This window comes from Neofelis nebulosa, chromosome 3, assembly GCF_028018385.1.
Source record: "Neofelis nebulosa isolate mNeoNeb1 chromosome 3, mNeoNeb1.pri, whole genome shotgun sequence".
In the NCBI taxonomy this organism is placed as follows: domain Eukaryota; kingdom Metazoa; phylum Chordata; class Mammalia; order Carnivora; family Felidae; genus Neofelis; species Neofelis nebulosa.
Genome location: NC_080784.1, coordinates 171,413,371 through 171,431,077, shown reverse-complemented (window position 1 = coordinate 171,431,077; position 17,707 = coordinate 171,413,371). Strand labels below are relative to the sequence as shown.

The window sequence follows — 17,707 nt, the reverse complement described above, 5'->3', positions numbered from 1 at the left end:
GAAACGCACACAAACATACATATGGGCACATGTGGGCCTTCCCACTCCTTTCTAAGATGCAAGGATATTTTCAGTCCTTCATGCCGGTGTTTTCTATCTCAGTAAATGGCACGATCGTTCTGGGCTGAGAGCCTAAAATTTTATTAATTCTTGACTCCTCTTTTTCTCTAATGCTCCACATCCTATCCATAAACGAATCTGTTAAATCTACCTTCAGACCATGTTCTCAATTTGACCACTTCTTGTCGCCTCCACTGATACCTAGTAGTCAAAGCCACTATCACTGCTCCTTGTTTCATCTCCTATCCCCAAGGTGAAATCAGAATCTCCGGGGGTCAGTGTGCTTCAAGCTCCTTGGGAGGTCCCAGCATGCAGCCAGTCTACTCTCTACACAACAGGCAGAGGATTTACCGGTAGGTATTACGACCATTCTGTCAAAGGAAAATGGAGTCTCAGGTTATGTGACTTGCCCAAGGCCACACAGCTTGGGAGAGCCAGAAGTCAGTTATCACTCCAAGCCTATTGGGAGCCCAAATGCTTCATTTTCTCTTAAGCCAACTATTATTACAAGGTGACAGTGTAAGGTGCTGAGGAGAGTGGTGACAGTGCTAAGAAAGTTATAGTCTCAAGTTCTGTTGTTGTGCCACTGAAAACAAAGGCACTCCACTTTTCAAGTGGCTACCATGTTAAATAGTCTGGTACCAAATAGACTAATAACACACGAAGTATAAAGAGTAAAGATGTTGATTCTAGTTTGAGTCAACGGAATTTTTTAAAAAGGACAATTCCAGGGGCACCTAGGTGGCTCAGTCAGTTAAGCAGCCAACTTCGGCTCAGGTCATGATCTCATGGTCCGTGAGTTCGAGCCCTGCGTCGGGCTCTGTGCTGACAGCTCGGAGCCTGGAGCCTGTTTCGGATTCTGTGTCTCCCTCTCTCTGACCCTCCCCCATTCATGCTCTGTCTCTGTCTGTCTCAAAAATAAATAAATGTTAAAAAAATTTTTTTAAAATATTTAAAAAAAAGGACAATTCCAGCTAAACATATGGAAAAAATGTCTGATATCTCATAAGGAAAACTATTATACATATTGAAATCTTGGTATTCAGACTTAGTTAAAATTAAAACATAAGGGAGTAGTTCACCAACCATACGGATAAATTCCACAGGGAAAGCCACTTAATAAGATCAAGAAAGATTCAACTTGGCATTTGGGAAAATTAAGAGAGTTTTTTTTCCTTCTTTCCTAATTCACTAAGAAGTCAACAAAAGGCCAACTTGTGTAATGATTCTTTCATTGAACTTTAAACAAAAAGACAAGAATAAGTAGCCATCTGGGGTTAAATTGAGCCAACAATTTGTAACTTTCCCTCAATTCCTAGGTCAAAATCAGGCTTTTAAAAAAGATTTCCATCTGTGGAGTACAAGTCACATTATCACCTTGGAAAAAAAAAAAGTCTAAATGCCGAGACAACAAGGATAGAAGAGAACAATAAAAAACAGTCACATAACAATCGGACACGATGCATTGGCTCTAAGGCACCGTGGAGTTTCTTTTCTAATCCTCAGTTTGAAATAATCACATCCTGAAGCTAGACACCCAGCACCCATACATGTGGCCACAGAGAAACCCCACTGGCTAAATTCAGTGTCTCAAAAGTGAGTTTCATCTCAGCAACCAGAGAAAGCAGGTAAAGGACTTGTAAGTTTTCATTTTCTGTACATTAACTGGTAAGACTGAACATCATTGTGGGATAAATGAAAGAATACAAAAATACTAATTCAAAGGGACACATGCACCCTGATGTCTACAGCAGCATTATCTACCATAGCCACATTATGGAAACAGCCCAAGTGTCCTTCAACTGATGAATGCATAAGGAAGAAGATATATACATGCATGCACACAAGGGAATACTACACAGCCATAAAAAGAATGAAATCTTGCCATTTGCAAAGATATGGATGGAGTTAGAGAGTGTTATGCTACACAAAATAAGTCAGAGAAAGACAAATACCAAATAATTTCACTCATGTGGGATTTAAGAAACAAAACGAACAAGCAAAGGGAAAAAAAAGCTAGAGGCAAACCAAGAAACAAACATTTAACTACAGAGAACAAACTGACGGCCACCAGAGGGGAGGTGGTTGGGGGGATGGGTGAAATACGTGATGGGGATTAAGGAGGGCACTTGTGATGAGCACCAGGTGATGTATGGAAGGGTTGAACCACTATACTGTACACCTGAAACTAATATTTCACTGTATGTTAATTGGAATTTAAATAAAAACTTAAAAAAAAAAGAAAAAATTATAAACTGAAGAAAATAAACCCTTTAACATAAAGTTGCCACAGAAGTTTCAGACCCTTAGCAAAGCATTCAGGTATTTCTTCTAGGTGCAGATGATTACATACGTAGGCTATAAATATAGGCTGAATAAAGAGATTAATTAACTACCACACACTAAAAGTAGGTAGGCTAGCAAAAAACTAGTAATGACACTACAGAAAAGCTCAAATTCATCACACTCCCAGAGTAGACATAACAACAGCTAAAAATAAACTGAATGTATTTACTCCTCATTTGGTTATACAAATTAAGCATTCAGAATTTTAAAGAAAGTCTTCAAAATCTAATAATCGAGTATCATCCTATAAATGTTACCATTTCTGAGAAGGGTAAGCAAGGGGAGGATAATTAGACCCAGTAGGTAACTGGAAAATAGACAAAAAATTTTACCCTAATACCTACATGCACTTGGTTTATGGCTGGCAACCTACATGGCTTTATATATAGTCTGTTCCTCCTCCTCTCTGCAAAGTAAGCAAATTCACTACACCAGTGTTTTTCAGCATTGTTGCACTTCAGAATTACCTGGGAGAGAAAATATCAGTGCTTGATCCATATGCCCAATGGACCAGACTGATTCCACTGGTCTGTGATGCATCCAGGTATCAGTATTACTTAGAAGCTCCCAATCTGATTCGCTGTGCAACCCGGGTCGAGCAGCACTGAGGTACACATAACAAGGCTATAAAACAATCCACAGTACACAAGCCTCCCCCTGCCTGACCACGTCGGACACACATTAAAGATGGCAGACAGAATCATTCTTCTTCACGTCATTTCTCTAACCACTATTCATAACTGTGAAAATAAAGTTACAAAAGTGGAGTAAGTCCACCTGCGAACTTTTATCACAATCATTCTGGCATTGATGGTGGAATGAGCCCAACTTAAGCTTAAGGTATAGAGCACCATATCAAATTTGGGTAAAATCTATACACAGAGATCTTGTTTTATTTATTTAATTTTGTCAGATAGGACATGGCCTGGGTTATAAAAAAAAAAAAAAGTAAAGTAAGATAGACTAGATAGGTGGGAACTGGAAAGGGTCAAACTTGTCACAGCCATTAGGATAACAATACAGTGGCAGGGCAAGGGAGGGATCCAGGAAAAATGGTCATGGACTACAGATGCACCCAGAATCAAAGAGCTCCAACATGGAGCGACGCGTTTGTCCAGACAGCTGGCCAAGAGCAATAGTGGGGAAGGTGAAAGCAAATGATATTCAGAACTCTTGGCAGGCCTGGTTTGGCATCAGACTTGCTCACAAGTACAGTTTCAAGCTATGGTCAGGAAGGAGGGTCTCCTCTCCCAGAGTAAGGAAGGCAGGGCCCCACTCCAGGAGCTCTGAGCTGCTGTGATAGGTACCAAGGTCAAGGAAATGGTGACAGGGTGATTCATGCCATATCCTTAGAGTGCTAAGTCAGAGCTCCTTAAATGTCTCCTATCTTTAAGGTTTGCAGGGCTGGGGCAGGGCTAAGTCCACACAAAGGTGAGGGAGAGATCAGAGGAAAAGTTGGGACGCAGATGCTGGAAAGGGATTTGACACCAAGCTGCATTTCTTTTAGGACCTGAGGTAAGCAATGAGACCCAAGCCAATTGCAGAAGCTATTCTAGACTGTGTCAGAATAAACCAACTCTCAGATCCACCCTCGTATACCACTGTTTGCCTGCTTCCCTCATGAAAGCCAATCTTGTATTCTAAATAGGTCTGGCCTACTAAAGTGGTTTCCTGGTCGAGAATCCAGGCTAACTCTGGCCTTCTTAATAATAACCTCTGCCTCAACTGTCACCTGACTAATCGGATCCTGTTAAATACAACCCCAGATAGATCAAGATCAGTCATCTTCAGGGCACCTGGGTGGCTCCCTCAGACTCCGGATCAGGTCATAGTCTCACAGTTCGTGAATTCAAACCCTGCGTCGGGCTCTGGGTTGACAGCTCAGCGCCTGCAGCCTGCTTCAGATTCTGTCTCTGTCTCTGTCTCTGTCTCTCTCTGCCCCTCCCCCGCATGCACTCTGTCTCTTTCAAAAATAAACATTGAAAAAATTTTTTAAAAAAAGATCACTGATCTTCAAAGATGTCTCACACAAAATAATGAACAGAGGCTCAATTTAAAATGGACATTTTCAGGGTGCCTGGGTGGCTCAGTCGGTTGAGCGTCCGACTTTGGCTCAGGTCATGATCTCACAGCTCGTGAGTTCGAGCCCCGTGTCGGGCTCTGTGCTGATAGCTCAGAGCCTGGAGCCTGCTTCGGATTCTGTGTCTCCCTCTCTCTCTGCCCCTAACCCACTCACATTCTGTCTTTGTTTCTCTCAAAAATAAATAAACATTAAAAAAAAATTAAAAAAAAAATAAAATAAAATGGACATTTCCCTTTGCCCAGTTAGCTGTGTAAATGACTGGGAAGCCAAGTGCTACAGTCCCCTTAGATTAACCAAAGTGATGGCAATGCTGTATATAAAAGCACACTACTCAAAGTTACTATCTATGTATACACATCACGTGTTAACATTTAAGCGGAAAATAATAGGAAGGTAGAGCAGGATGGCTTTTGCTCATTAAAGAGATTTAAAAAGAGAATTAAAAAAAGAAAAACAAAAAACAGTAGCTCCAAAAGATGCCATGATGTACTTACATAAAACCTCTAAATTGCCACAAGGGCCATGTCAAAAGCAGTATCATTTAAGCACTGACAAGGTTTTATGAGCATATTCTTGACAGCCTTCTATTGTAAGAAAAGAAGCTGAGAGGCACAGCCACACACATATTTTTAATACGCTTACTTCGAGCCATGATTGCCACTGAGAAGTTTTATTCTGAAGAATGCTAGTAAATATTAACATGTAAACACATGGTAGAGGTGTAGTTTGCAAACTGTGCTGCCCAGAATGACAGCCACTGGCCACGTGGGCAACTGACAACATGAGACTAGTGCAAACTGAGATGTGCTATAAATACAAAATACGCAGCACTCTGAAACATAACACGAAAACTGAATGCAAAGTACCTCATTATTAATTTTTATATCCAAAATACGGTGAAATAGTATTTTGGATATACTAGGTAAAAGAAAATATATTATTAAAATTAATTTCACCTGTTTCTTTTCATTTTTAAACTATGGCTACCAGATTATTAAAAACTACACGTGTCTAGCATTTGTAGCTCACATTCTATTTCTCTTAGTGTTGATCTGAGATAGGAATGCCAATTTGACATAAACAGATTCCATGGAATCATTAGTTAAATCCCAGTCGGTCTAAATTCTGACCTGTACTCGTAGCAGAAGAGTAGTATCTCTGCTACTTTGTAAGGGCTCTTATATGAAACCTTCAAAGTAGTCTGTTGGAACCAGAGTCCACAAGACTTCAGCAGATGAAAATGAACCAATCTTGCTAAAAAAAATAGTATAACCAAAACATACCTGATCAAGTTTAATTGAAAACCCCATTTAAAAATACTTTGTTTCATGACATACAATATAACTTTACAACTTCTAAAGATGAAAATTATCTGAAAAACTACTCAAAGAATTCAGACTGATGGTCAGTGTCAAAATCAAACACCTCACATGTGTTAGCAGTCAAACAAGAACACACAACGTAGAAAGGATTCTATTGACAATATCTTCATAAAATATAAATCTATGAACAAATTATTAAAGTAGACAGGATTTATTTGAAGATAAATACCAGGAGAGAATACAGGAGAGAAATACCAATAAATGGAGAAAAGAAACCAACCTTCAATGACCCAACATATGAAAGATGTCAACTTTCTCAGTAAATTCATAACAATGCAATCTCAATAAATATCCCAACACATTTTTTTAAGTGTTTACTTATTTTTGAGAGAGAGAGAGAGAGAGAGAGAGAATAGGGGAGGGGCAGAGAGAGAGAAAGACACAGAATCTGAAGCAGGCTCCAGGCTCTGAGCTGTCAGCATATATCCCAATGCAGGGCTCAAACCCACAAACTGCACGATCATAACCTAAGCCCAAGTCGGACGCTTAACCAACTGAGCCACCTAGGCGCCCCTCTCAAAACATTTTTAATCTTGACTGAGTGATGCATTCACTGGGTCAAGTGGAAAAATGAACACGAAAAAAATCAGATAAAAGAGCAGTGAGAGTAAGAGAGCTATGAGGATAGTTCCTAATTGCGGAATGGAAGTTGATAGCAGGGGTCAAAAGAGACCAAAACAGAGAGGGGAGGGCAGAGAAAAGGGGGAGAGAATGCTCCCAGAAATGACTCAACTACATATGTCAATTTAGTAGATAAAAGAAACACCTCAAAGCAATATGAAAAGAATGTAGTATTAAATACATGATTATTATCTCACGTGGATTATAATTTGAGGAAAAATAAAATTAGATCCCTACCTCCCAGTTCACAACAAAATAAACCCCACAGGAATTGCACATACAGCTGTTTAAACTGAAATGCAAAAGTACTAGAAGAAAAATGTAAGTGAAAAATTACCTTTACCTTGAAATGAGAAATATGACATTAAAGTATAAATTTTAATGACAAAACTGAAAGATGATACATCATAAAAATTAACTTGGATGTAGGGAAGGGTCCAAGCTAGCGACGTAGAAAGACCTTAAAATCCCCTCTTTGGTGGACACACTGAATCTACACCTACATATGGATGACTGCAGCTTCTGTACAACAAAAGTTAGAGAAACCACATAGAGGGTGGCAGGAGAGTCAGAGACATGGTAACAACTGGGAACGCCTACCTCCAACACCATGAACAGCAGTACTGAGGGACTGTAAGCAGACTCATCTGTCCTGGGGCACAGAAAAAAAGCTTCAGTTTAAAAGAACTGTATCCACCAAGCACTGGCGGGCCTGCTGGAACTCCCCAAGTCAGTGGGGTTGGCCACCAGCAGCCCTGTTACATTATATTACCCCTCCACCTGGATAGTGCAGACAAAATTGGGGTCTGGGCACCCTGGCTGGTCTGCTGCCTCCGTGAGCGTGGGCCCATAACCCTGTCCAGCCACAGTTTAAAACAGCAAATAGAATATAAAGGAAGTTATCCAGAAATGTGCTAAACCACAAGAGAGCCATGGAATACTCTCCAGAGTTAGACGGGTTGATGTGCGCCACTGTTTGTTGACAGAGCAGATGGGAGCTGAGTCTGAGCACCCCAGCTGGCCTGCTGCCTCAGTGAGCCTGGACCCCTCGCCGACACCAGCTCAAGCCATCCCACCAAAGTGGGCCCCAGTGCGGTACATGCTGGGACACCCTAGACAGTACCCACGATAGCTACAGCCATCTTGCCAAGGGCACTCAAGGGCAAAGCATCCCAGAACACTCCAAGCTTGCATAGCCCCAGCTACAGATCCTCACTCAGCAGCCAGGCCATATGAGGCCAATATTCCTGATAAACATATATGCAAAAATCCTCAACTAAATATTGGCAAACCACATTCAACAATACATTAGAAGAATCATTTACCATGATCAACTGATATTTATCCCAGGATGCAATAATGGTTCAATATCCAAAAATCAATCAACATGATGCACCACATTTGGGGCATCTGGGTGGCTCAGTAGGTTGAGTGTCTGACTTTGGCTCAGGTCACAATCTCATGCCTTCTGAGTTTAAGCCCTGCATTGGGGCTCTGTGCTGACAGCTCGGAGACTGGAGCCTGGAGCCTACTTCAGATTCTGTCTCCATCTCTCTCTCGGCCCCTTCCCTGCTCACACACTGTCACTGCCCCTCTCTCTCTGAAATATAAATTAACATTAAAAAAAATTAAAAAACATGATGCATCACATTAACAAAATGAAGGAAAAAACCCATATAATCATCTCAACAGATGCAGAAAAAGCATTTGACAAAATTCAATATCCATGGATAAAACTCTTAAAGTGGGTTTAGAAGGAATACATCTCAACATAATAAAGGCCATATACGACAAACCCACAGCTAACATCATACTCCATGGGGAAAAGCTGAAGGCCTTTCCTCTAAGATCAGAAATAAGACAAGTATGTCAATGCATGTCACATTTACTTACGATAATACTGGAAGTCCTAGCCACAGCAATCACACAAGAAAAAGAAAGAAAAGGCATCCAAATTGGTAAGGAAGAAGTAAAACTATTTGCAGATTACATGATTATACACACATACTATATATGCACATATACACAAATATATATAAAACCCTGAAGACTTCACCAAGAAATTGGAATAAATGAAGTCAGTAAAGTTGCAGGATACAAAATACACAGAAATCTGTTGTGTTTCTATACACTAATAACAAAATAGCAGAAAGAGAAACTAAGAAAACAATTCTACTCACAACTGAACTCCCCCCCACCCCACCGAAAATACCTAAAAACCAAAGAAGTAAAAGACTTGTACTCTGAAACCTAAAACACTGATTGAAGAAATTGAAGATGACACAAATGGAAAGTTATACTGTGCTCATAGATGGAAGAATATTGTTAAAATATCCATACTGCCCAAAGCAATCTATAGATTCAATGCAATGCCTATCAAAAACCAATAGTATTTTAAACAGAACTAGAACAAAGAATCCTAAAATTTATAAGAAACCACAAAGGACCCTGAATAGCCAAAGTAATCTTGAAAAAGAAGAACAAAGTAGGAGGGGACCACAATCCTAGATTTCAAGCCATACTACATATAAAGCTATGGTAATCAAAACAGTATGGCATTGGCACAAAAATATATACATCAATGGAACAGGATAGAGAGCCCAGAAATAAGCCCATGCTTATATGGTTAATTAATCTAAAACAAAGGTGGGGCACCTGGGTGGCTCAGTTGGTTAAGCATCCAACTTCAGGTCAGGTCACGATCTCATGGTTTGTGGGTTGGAGCCCCATGTCGGGCTCTGTGCTGACAGCTCAGAACCTGTAACCTGCTTCAGATTCTGTGTCTCCCTCTTTCTCTGCTCCTACCCTGCTTGTGCTCTCTCTCTTAAAAAATGAATAAATAGCCAGTTAAGCATTGAACTTTAGCTCAGGTAATGATCTCAGGGTTCGTGGGTTGTAGCTCCACATCAGGCTCTATGCTGACAGCTCAGAGCCTGGAGCCTGCTTCAGATTCTGTGTCTCCCTCTCTCTCTGCCCCTCACCTGCTCATGCTGTGTCTCTCTCAAAAGTGAATAACATTTAAAAAAAATTATTTTTAAAATTACAACAAGGGAAGCCAGAATACACAAAGGGGAAAAAGACAGCCTCTTCAATAAATGGTGCTTGGAGAACCAGAGAGCTACATGCAAAATAATGAAACTAGACCACTTGTTTATGTCATACACCAAAACAAACTCAAAATGGATTAAAGAGATGAGATATGTAAGATATGAAAGAATAAAACTCCTTAAAGAAAAAATAAGCATGGAGCACCTGGGTGGCTCAGTCGGTTAAGCATCTGACTCTTGATTTCGGCTGAGGTCATGATCTCATGGTTTGGGAGATTGAGCACAGAGCCTCCTTGGGATTCTCCCTCTCCCCCTCTCTCTGCCCATCCCCAAATTGCCTGTGCACACACATGTGCTCTCTCTCTCTCTCTCAAAATAAATAAGTAAACTTAAAAAAAAAAAAGAAAGAAAAGAAAAAGTAGGCAATAATCTCTTGGACATTAGCCTTAGCAACATTTTTCTAGAGATGTCTCCTGAGGCAAGAGAATCAAAAGCAAAAATAAACTATTGGGATCCCACCAAAACAAACACACAAACAAACAAACTTTTGCATAATGAAGAAAATCATCAACAAAATGAAAAAGAAACCTAGTGAATGGGAGAAGATATTTGCAAATAATATATCTGATTAGGGGTTAATATCCAACATATATAAAGAAGTTATACAACTATCAAGAAGACAAATAATCTGATTAAAAATGGGCAGATGACATGAAGAGACATTTTTCCAAAGATGTACAGAAGGCCAAGAGACACATGAGAGTATCTCAACATCACTAACCATCAGGGGAATGCAAATCAAAACCACAATGAGATATCACCTTACACCTGTCAGAATGGCTGTTATTGGAAAAACAAATAAGTGTTGGCAAGGATGTGAAGAAAAAGGAACCCTCATTTACCATTAAGGAGAATGTAAACTGGTATAGCCACTATGGAAAACAATAAGGAGATTGTGCAAAAAAATTGAAAATGTAAATACCATGTGATCCAGTAATACTACCACTGGGTACTTACCCAAAGGAAACGAAAACACTAATTTGAAAAGATATATGCACCCCTATGTTTATTGCAGCACTATTTACCATACTGAAGATATGGAAGCAACCCAAGAATCCACCGATGGATGGATCCACACACACATACATACATATAATGGAATATTACTCAGCCATAAAGAAGAATGAAATCTTGCCATTTGAGACAACACATCCCTGTGGGATGGGCCTACAGACTCCAGGACCTACAGGACCTGCTAAGTGAAAAAGGTCAGAGGAAGACAAATTACATGATTTCACTTATGTGTGGAATTTCATAAATAAAAGAAATGAACAAAGAAACAAAAAACAGAAACAGACTCACAGATACAGAGAACAAACCAATGGTTGTCAGAGGCAAGGGTGGGTAGAAAGGATGGGCAAAACGGGTGAAGGGGAGTGGGAGGTACAGGCTTCCAGATATGGAATGAAAAAGTCATAGGAATGAAAAGTACAGCATAGGGATGATAGTCAATTGTATTGTAACAGTACTGTGAGGTGACAGAAGGTGGCTACACTTGGCAGTGAGCAGAGCATAATGCATGGAGAAGTTCAATCATTATGTTATACATCTGAAACTAATGTAACATTGTATGCCAACTACAATGATTTTTTTAATTTAAAAAATGCTTCTGAAAATTAACATACACTAGAAAACACTATAAAGAAGTTAACAAACTATAAGCAGCGAAAAATTACTATCTTTAACATATGAGAAGCTCTTAAATTTCAATACAAAACAAATTCCATGTCATTTTATGACAAAATATATTTAACCTAATAACTGAAAGCAATGTAAACTTAGAGATTCATTTTTTGCATCAGATATTCATAAGGGTGAGAAAGGTGGCAATACAATGTTGGAGAAGGAATAGAGAAGTATGCACTCTTGGTTACTTTTAGTAGATGTATAAATTGATACAATCTTTCCAGCAATTTTGAAATATGTATCAATAGCCATTTAAAAGATGCAGACTTTTGATCCAGAAATCCCTCTCCTAGGGCCTTTTTACAAAGAAATAATCAGAAAAGTGTACAGATGTCTAAAAATGCTTATTCAAGAATCCTTTTTAAAAACCTGAAATGACCTAAATGCCATAGAAAATCCCTTAGTAATTATACACTAACATAAAAATGTTAAGCTTTCATGAAATTAATGATCTATGTATTCAGCAAATAGTATTGAGCCCCTACTAAATTCTAGGCTCAGCTCTAGGCAGAGAATATAAACTATCACTGTTTCCCACTGGAAAGTAGTTGCAAATATATACATATATATATATATTAAAATGTTAGCAGTAGTTATATTTGGAAGGCATAGTTTGGGGTGATTTTTACTGTCTTTCTGACACCTTTTACAGTGCGCATTTTTTTCCAATGAGCAAGTGTGAAACTTCTAAGATCCAGAGAACAATGTTAGGCTTTTCCATTAAAAACAAAGTTCAGAGTTATCCATTCATGTGACAAACATGGAGGGCCACTACCCGAAGTGCAGTGTAGAGCACTAAACAGATCACACTGTTCACACTGTTGTTTTTGTTTGTTTGTTTTGTTTTTAAATTGCTCTCGCAGGAGGAGGGTGTCAAATAGGTCTAGTTGTAAGGCATCTCTAGATCATCTTACCTCTAAGTCATAAGATTAATTTATTCATTCAACAATATCTGAGCTTCTATTACATTCCAGGCAACGTCCTCAGTGGGAGCCATGTATCGGTAAACAAAATAGACAAAAATCCCTGCCTTTAGTTTAGGGAATTGACGATCCAGAGAATAATAGCTTTGAAAGGTACGGGCTCCAGCTAGCAGTGAAGAATGAGACTGCTGCCTTTACAACATTTACATTCTAATGAAACTCTGTGAACAGAAACCTATACTATAGGGTTCATACTGGAGAAACTCAACTTCAAAACTATACTCACCACACAAACTTTCCTATGGTTGTAAAGTAGCACATGATTCAGTTCTCACTGTTTTTGAAATGACATGATGAAAATGTGAACGATATGCTATATTTTAGAAAACCTTAAAAATTTTAGTTCTGCCACACTTACTATCTCTAGAATTGCACTAAGCGAAATGAAATATATTGGGGATTCTCAAATACTGATTTTGTGAAGTATCACTATACTCACATTCCCACTCTCTCACAATGCCGTATCAGTTCTAAATCTAAAACCGATCTCCAGGTTTCCTTTGGGATCTCATTCATTCACCACACCTTTTTGTCTCATCACCCAACTAGCTGGCACACAGCAGGTGCATAATACATGCTTATTAAAGGAACAGGTATTCTTAGTCATCTTTTACCTGGACAAATGAAACCTCCCCCAAATTTCCCTTTAACAATTCTTACAGAAACTATTCGAATGTTCCTTTCGCTATCTTTTAAGTAAATAAAACACAATATGCTATAAAATTGCAAACATTTTAAAGTTGCCATTTACACTGACTAGTTTAGGAAAACAATGCCTAAAACAACTAAATTGATCACTTCGCACATATTTTACACAACCAAATGAATGCCTTACATTTTAGCCTAATATTCAGCAGAAGAAAATGCAAACTATTGGACAGGTGTGTGTGTATGTGTACATTTCCTTAGTTTTGAACAATTAAATGCTTATTATTTTATCAATTATGAGCTCCAGAACACTCCTTTATTTCAAGCAAGAGCCTTTGCCAATCTCAACACCTGAAGGTCTCTGTGCCTGTTAGCTGTGTACCCAATAGCCATTCTTTCTTTCTCCTTTAGTAATAAAACACTGAGTAATGTGGCTAGCTAGAAAATTCCATTCCCAGCTTCCCTTGCAGATGGAAGCCACAGTAAAATAAACAAGAGTCTTTGTGTGGTACTTCCAGGAAAACCCTTTGGTCTTTCATCTTTCTGTGTTTTCCTATCTGGAGCTTTTCCATGATGGTTGGAACCCCAGCAACCACGTTATGACTTCATGGAAGATGGTGAAGCAGAAAGGTGTAAGGAGACAATGTCCCTTCCAATTTTATGTATCAAGCATAGCTGCTCTGGACTGCTTACCTCCATTCTAGTGTTACAAGAGAAAATTCTGTATAAACCACCACAATTTCCGTCCCTGATTCTAACATTCCTAATGTTGTATTCAGAGACTCATTTGATTTAGCTGGGGTAAAAATGAAGAAATTCAGAATTCTTAGTCTTCTGTTTCATCCTGTTTTGCTTTCTGGAAAATTTATCTAGTCTCAGGGATTACCTATTACCTCTAAACTCAAGATTCCCATTTGATTTTGCCCACATCTACCTTCCAATTCTAAGTATCTTCAAAACACATCCCCTTGGATATCCCACAATTACTACTTCTCATTGTATTGACTCTCCTCAAGTTCCTTATCTTTTAATAATTTTCCCAATCAGTCAGATTCAAGACTAAAGCAGAGGTCCTCAAAATGTGTTTCACTTATACCAGAACATCCTGGGACGTTCATTAAGAATGTAGATTCTCAGTCCTGCAGATCTAATGAAGAAAATCTTCATGAGTAACACCCCCAAAATGTGGCTTTGAGATACTAGAGATCTTACAAACATTAGAATTCAAAATTCCTGCTTAGAATTTCTTATTTTAATCCATTTGTCTCCCGATCTATATTGCTATGTTCTATGATGTGACTTTTGTGACCTCCTTTCCTACTATTCTCCCCCACACTGTTCCTTTAACACTCCTGACTCTCTTGTCTTGGGGGCCTGTGCTGTGACTATTCCCTCTACCTAGAACACTCTTCCTTCCCCTAGATCTCCACAAGGCTAATTCCTTCACTTTCTCCATGGCATCTTTTCAGTGAAGGCCAGCCTAATCAACCTATTTAAAATTGTAATCCATCCACCAACCTTATGCATTGTACCTTCCTGTTATATTTCCTGTAGTACTTACTACATAACAAATTCTATAATTTGCTAATTCATTGTGTTTTCCTGGTCTCTTAACTCACTAAAATGTAAGCACCTCCAGGGCAGAGCTTTTTTTCTATCCTGTTCACCAATGTATCCCAAGTACCTGAAATAGAACTTGTAGGAGCTCAACAGATACCTGCTGAATGAGTTAATGTTTTACTCAGCAATATCTCAGATTCCTCCCTTCCCATTCTCACTGCTGTACTTCAAAACTAATCCTGACCTTTGTCATTACTAGATTTTTTTTTTTTTTTTAATGATAAGAGTCTATCTTGCCATTCTCTCCAAACCATCCAACATGCTTCCAGATGCATCTTTCTAAGACATTTACTTTTTTGGGGATGTCATTCCCCTATGATGATTTGGGGCCTAACTGGCCCTGTTACATATATTACACACTGGACTCATGCTTGAAGGAGAAATGGATTAGACAATCTCTAAGATCTCCTTCAAATACTTGATTCTGTATCCAAATGACTCATCTTGGCATTTGAAATACCTTGTAATCTAGCAGTAATTTACCTATACATATTTATATCCTGCTCCTTCCAAGTCTCCTCTGCTCCTGGCTAATTTCCTTAATATCTCTCAAATAAGCTATGTTGACTTTCACCATTTTTTCAATTGGTTACTCTCTACCTTTAACACCCTCCCAACTACTGAAAGAAAAAAAAAAAAAGGCAATATCCTTTGAAATCTTGCTACACAGACCTGAAGGCCAGTGCCATCCAGCATTATCTGGGAGTTTGTCAGAAATGCAACAGCTGCAGCCCCATCCCAGACCTACCAACTTGGAATCTATACCCAACAAGATCCCTAGATGACTGATGTGCTCCTTAAAGTTTGGGAAGCACTCATCTCAAATTATTCCTCAATGAAGCATTCACTCAGTAGGCCTCATGTTCTATGTCCTGACCTCCAATGGTATGTATGTCAGCCATAGAAAGCACAATGTTCAATTAATAGCATCCCCTTGTGGACTATTTATTCCTTATTTCTTGTAAGTTCTCTAGCCCTAATTGGGATGTAAATAACTTGTACACAGGAAAGCCGTGCATCTGGCCAATCTGGCTGCAGGGAACAGAAACCCATTTAAGTCACTTGGAGGGAAAAAAAGAGCTTATTCTAACACTGCTTGGGAACAGTGACTAGAAAACTCAGGGAGGGAGGAGTTCCAAGGCTGGGCTACCGCCTGTCAGCATCTGTCTCTCTGCCCCATTCTCTCCATCCAATCCATTCTCTCTCCTATTTTTCTCTGTTTACCATAGTTCCTGCTTCCTCATGACAGCAGCATTCATGTGACCTATTAGAGCCAGCCATTCTTTCCTCCACTAGCCTATTCACCTCTGTCCCTTTCTGTTTCAATTTTCACCCTCCAGCTGTAAGCTTAACTCTTCCCATGAGAGAGATGCTCACCACAGAGAATCTTTTTGAGCCAAACCACAAGGTTACAAGTGTCTGCACTACCTTGTAGGATTGTCTGCCCTTGAGTCATGAGACCACCCTGGTCCAATCAGCTGAGCCAAAGGCGTTGCAGTTCAGAACAAGGCCCTTTAGGCAGCAGGAGCTGTCAAAGGAGAATATGCCTTAGGAAAGAAAAGTGTGGGCAGGGCGGGCAATGAGCCATATCTCCAGCCTACAGAGTCATTATTTATGTTGTCCTCACCATAGTCCTGAGCAACCTACTGAGCACATAATAAACTGAAATCAACCACTATGCGAGGGAAGAGTCATTCACCAAGCTCCATTATGGCCCTGACCCCGGGATGCACAGGGAATACAAAGATTAAATTAAAAAGTCCTTATTTTCCCAGAGCTGTAAGTCCAAACGTGTCACTGAACTAGCTACTTGACCTTGGGCAAGGACCTCAACGTGGGCCACGGTTTCCTCAACTATCGGATGAGACCACCTTCACTTACTTCCAGAAGTGTTGAGAAAATGCTTGGAAAAATACACATAACAATAAAAAAACAATACTGTAGCATTTCGGTATTAATAACACCCACTCACATGCCACAGGTTTTGCATTGTTTTCTGGTCTTTTCTCTTTTTCTGATTTCCCACGATACATGGTTCATTAGTTGCTGCTATTTGAAAAAACAATCCCAATTATTACCACTCTATTTTCATTACCTGTATGGCTCACTCAGATGATTAGAAATATTCATTCATTTCACTCAGATGGGTAAGATGAAAAAGAACGAATAAATTTTTTACCATGTTCTTTTAAAAAATGATACTACCATTTATTCACCTTGTATCCAAAATTGTCATGTCTTACATACTTTTCCATTACAGTACAAATAACAATAAGTATGTACGAAATTCCTATGTAGGACACAGGTCAGCTTTGACTCTTGTGTGGCCACTACTCAGAACAGTTTCATTTAGTATTGCCTAAACGCTGTAACAAGTAAACCACAGATACTACAACTCGATGTCCCCATTCTTTTTTTTTTTTTTTTTTTTACATGAAGATTCTGAGGAGGAAAAACAGTAAAATGGCCTGTCTCAAGCCCTGGAGTCCTAGTCTCCTAACTGCTAGACCTTTCTAAAACCACTTTACCACCTGCCTCACATTAAGGGGGGGGGAGGGGGGGAGGGGGGGGAGGGAACCAGTGATGACCGCAAGATAGACTAGTTCTCAAAACCACGTTATTCCACCCTTTGCAAATTCAAGTCCTGGTTTATGGGAGAGAGAAACAAAACAAAACTCGAGATATGTACAACCTTGGCTTTGCCATAAGCAAAATCAAGAAATGTTTACCGAGTGACTGTCACTTGCCAGGAAGAATGCTGAGGGCTCCTGAGATAAGATGAAGAGGGTGTCTCAGCCCTCCAAAAGCTTACTTGCTATATACCCTTGGGCATCTGTTGCTCACTGCTGACAGGTGTAGCCATTCAACAGCTGGCCCTGGGTGGAGCAAAGAAAACGGCTTCCACCTAGCTAAAAAGTCAGCTTAGCTGGCCAAAGTGAGGACATCAAGGAAAAGGAAAAACAAAAATGAGATCGCAGACGGAAGCTGGGTGGACTCCACTGCAGGAGGGAGAATTGCAAACCGTAATGCACAGAACCCGCTGGGCACCCAGCCGCAATTAAGGCTCCTCACGCTGTCAGAGGCAAGGGGCTGTGGATCAAAGGATCCTGAGTCTGGAAAACGCACCCCGCTCCTTGGGGAGCCGCGGGGAGGGAGCTGCAAAAAGGTGGG

The 17,707-nt window shown here is 39.7% G+C and overlaps 2 protein-coding genes across 4 annotated transcripts in view; one reads left to right on the top strand and one right to left on the bottom strand.

The window, feature by feature from the left end:
• Positions 1-17,707, bottom strand: part of ATP8A1 (ATPase phospholipid transporting 8A1) — a 232,689-nt gene that overhangs the window by 214,269 nt on the left and 713 nt on the right. The gene's annotated exons all lie outside the window — the stretch shown is intronic.
• The window catches only part of GRXCR1 (glutaredoxin and cysteine rich domain containing 1), a 316,157-nt gene continuing 315,810 nt past the window's right edge, over positions 17,361-17,707 (top strand). For all 3 annotated transcript variants that reach the window (XR_009259609.1, XR_009259611.1, XR_009259610.1), the window contains exon 1: positions 17,361-17,702. The gene's annotated coding sequence lies outside the window, so the exon portion shown is untranslated. The remainder of the gene's footprint in view (positions 17,703-17,707) is intronic.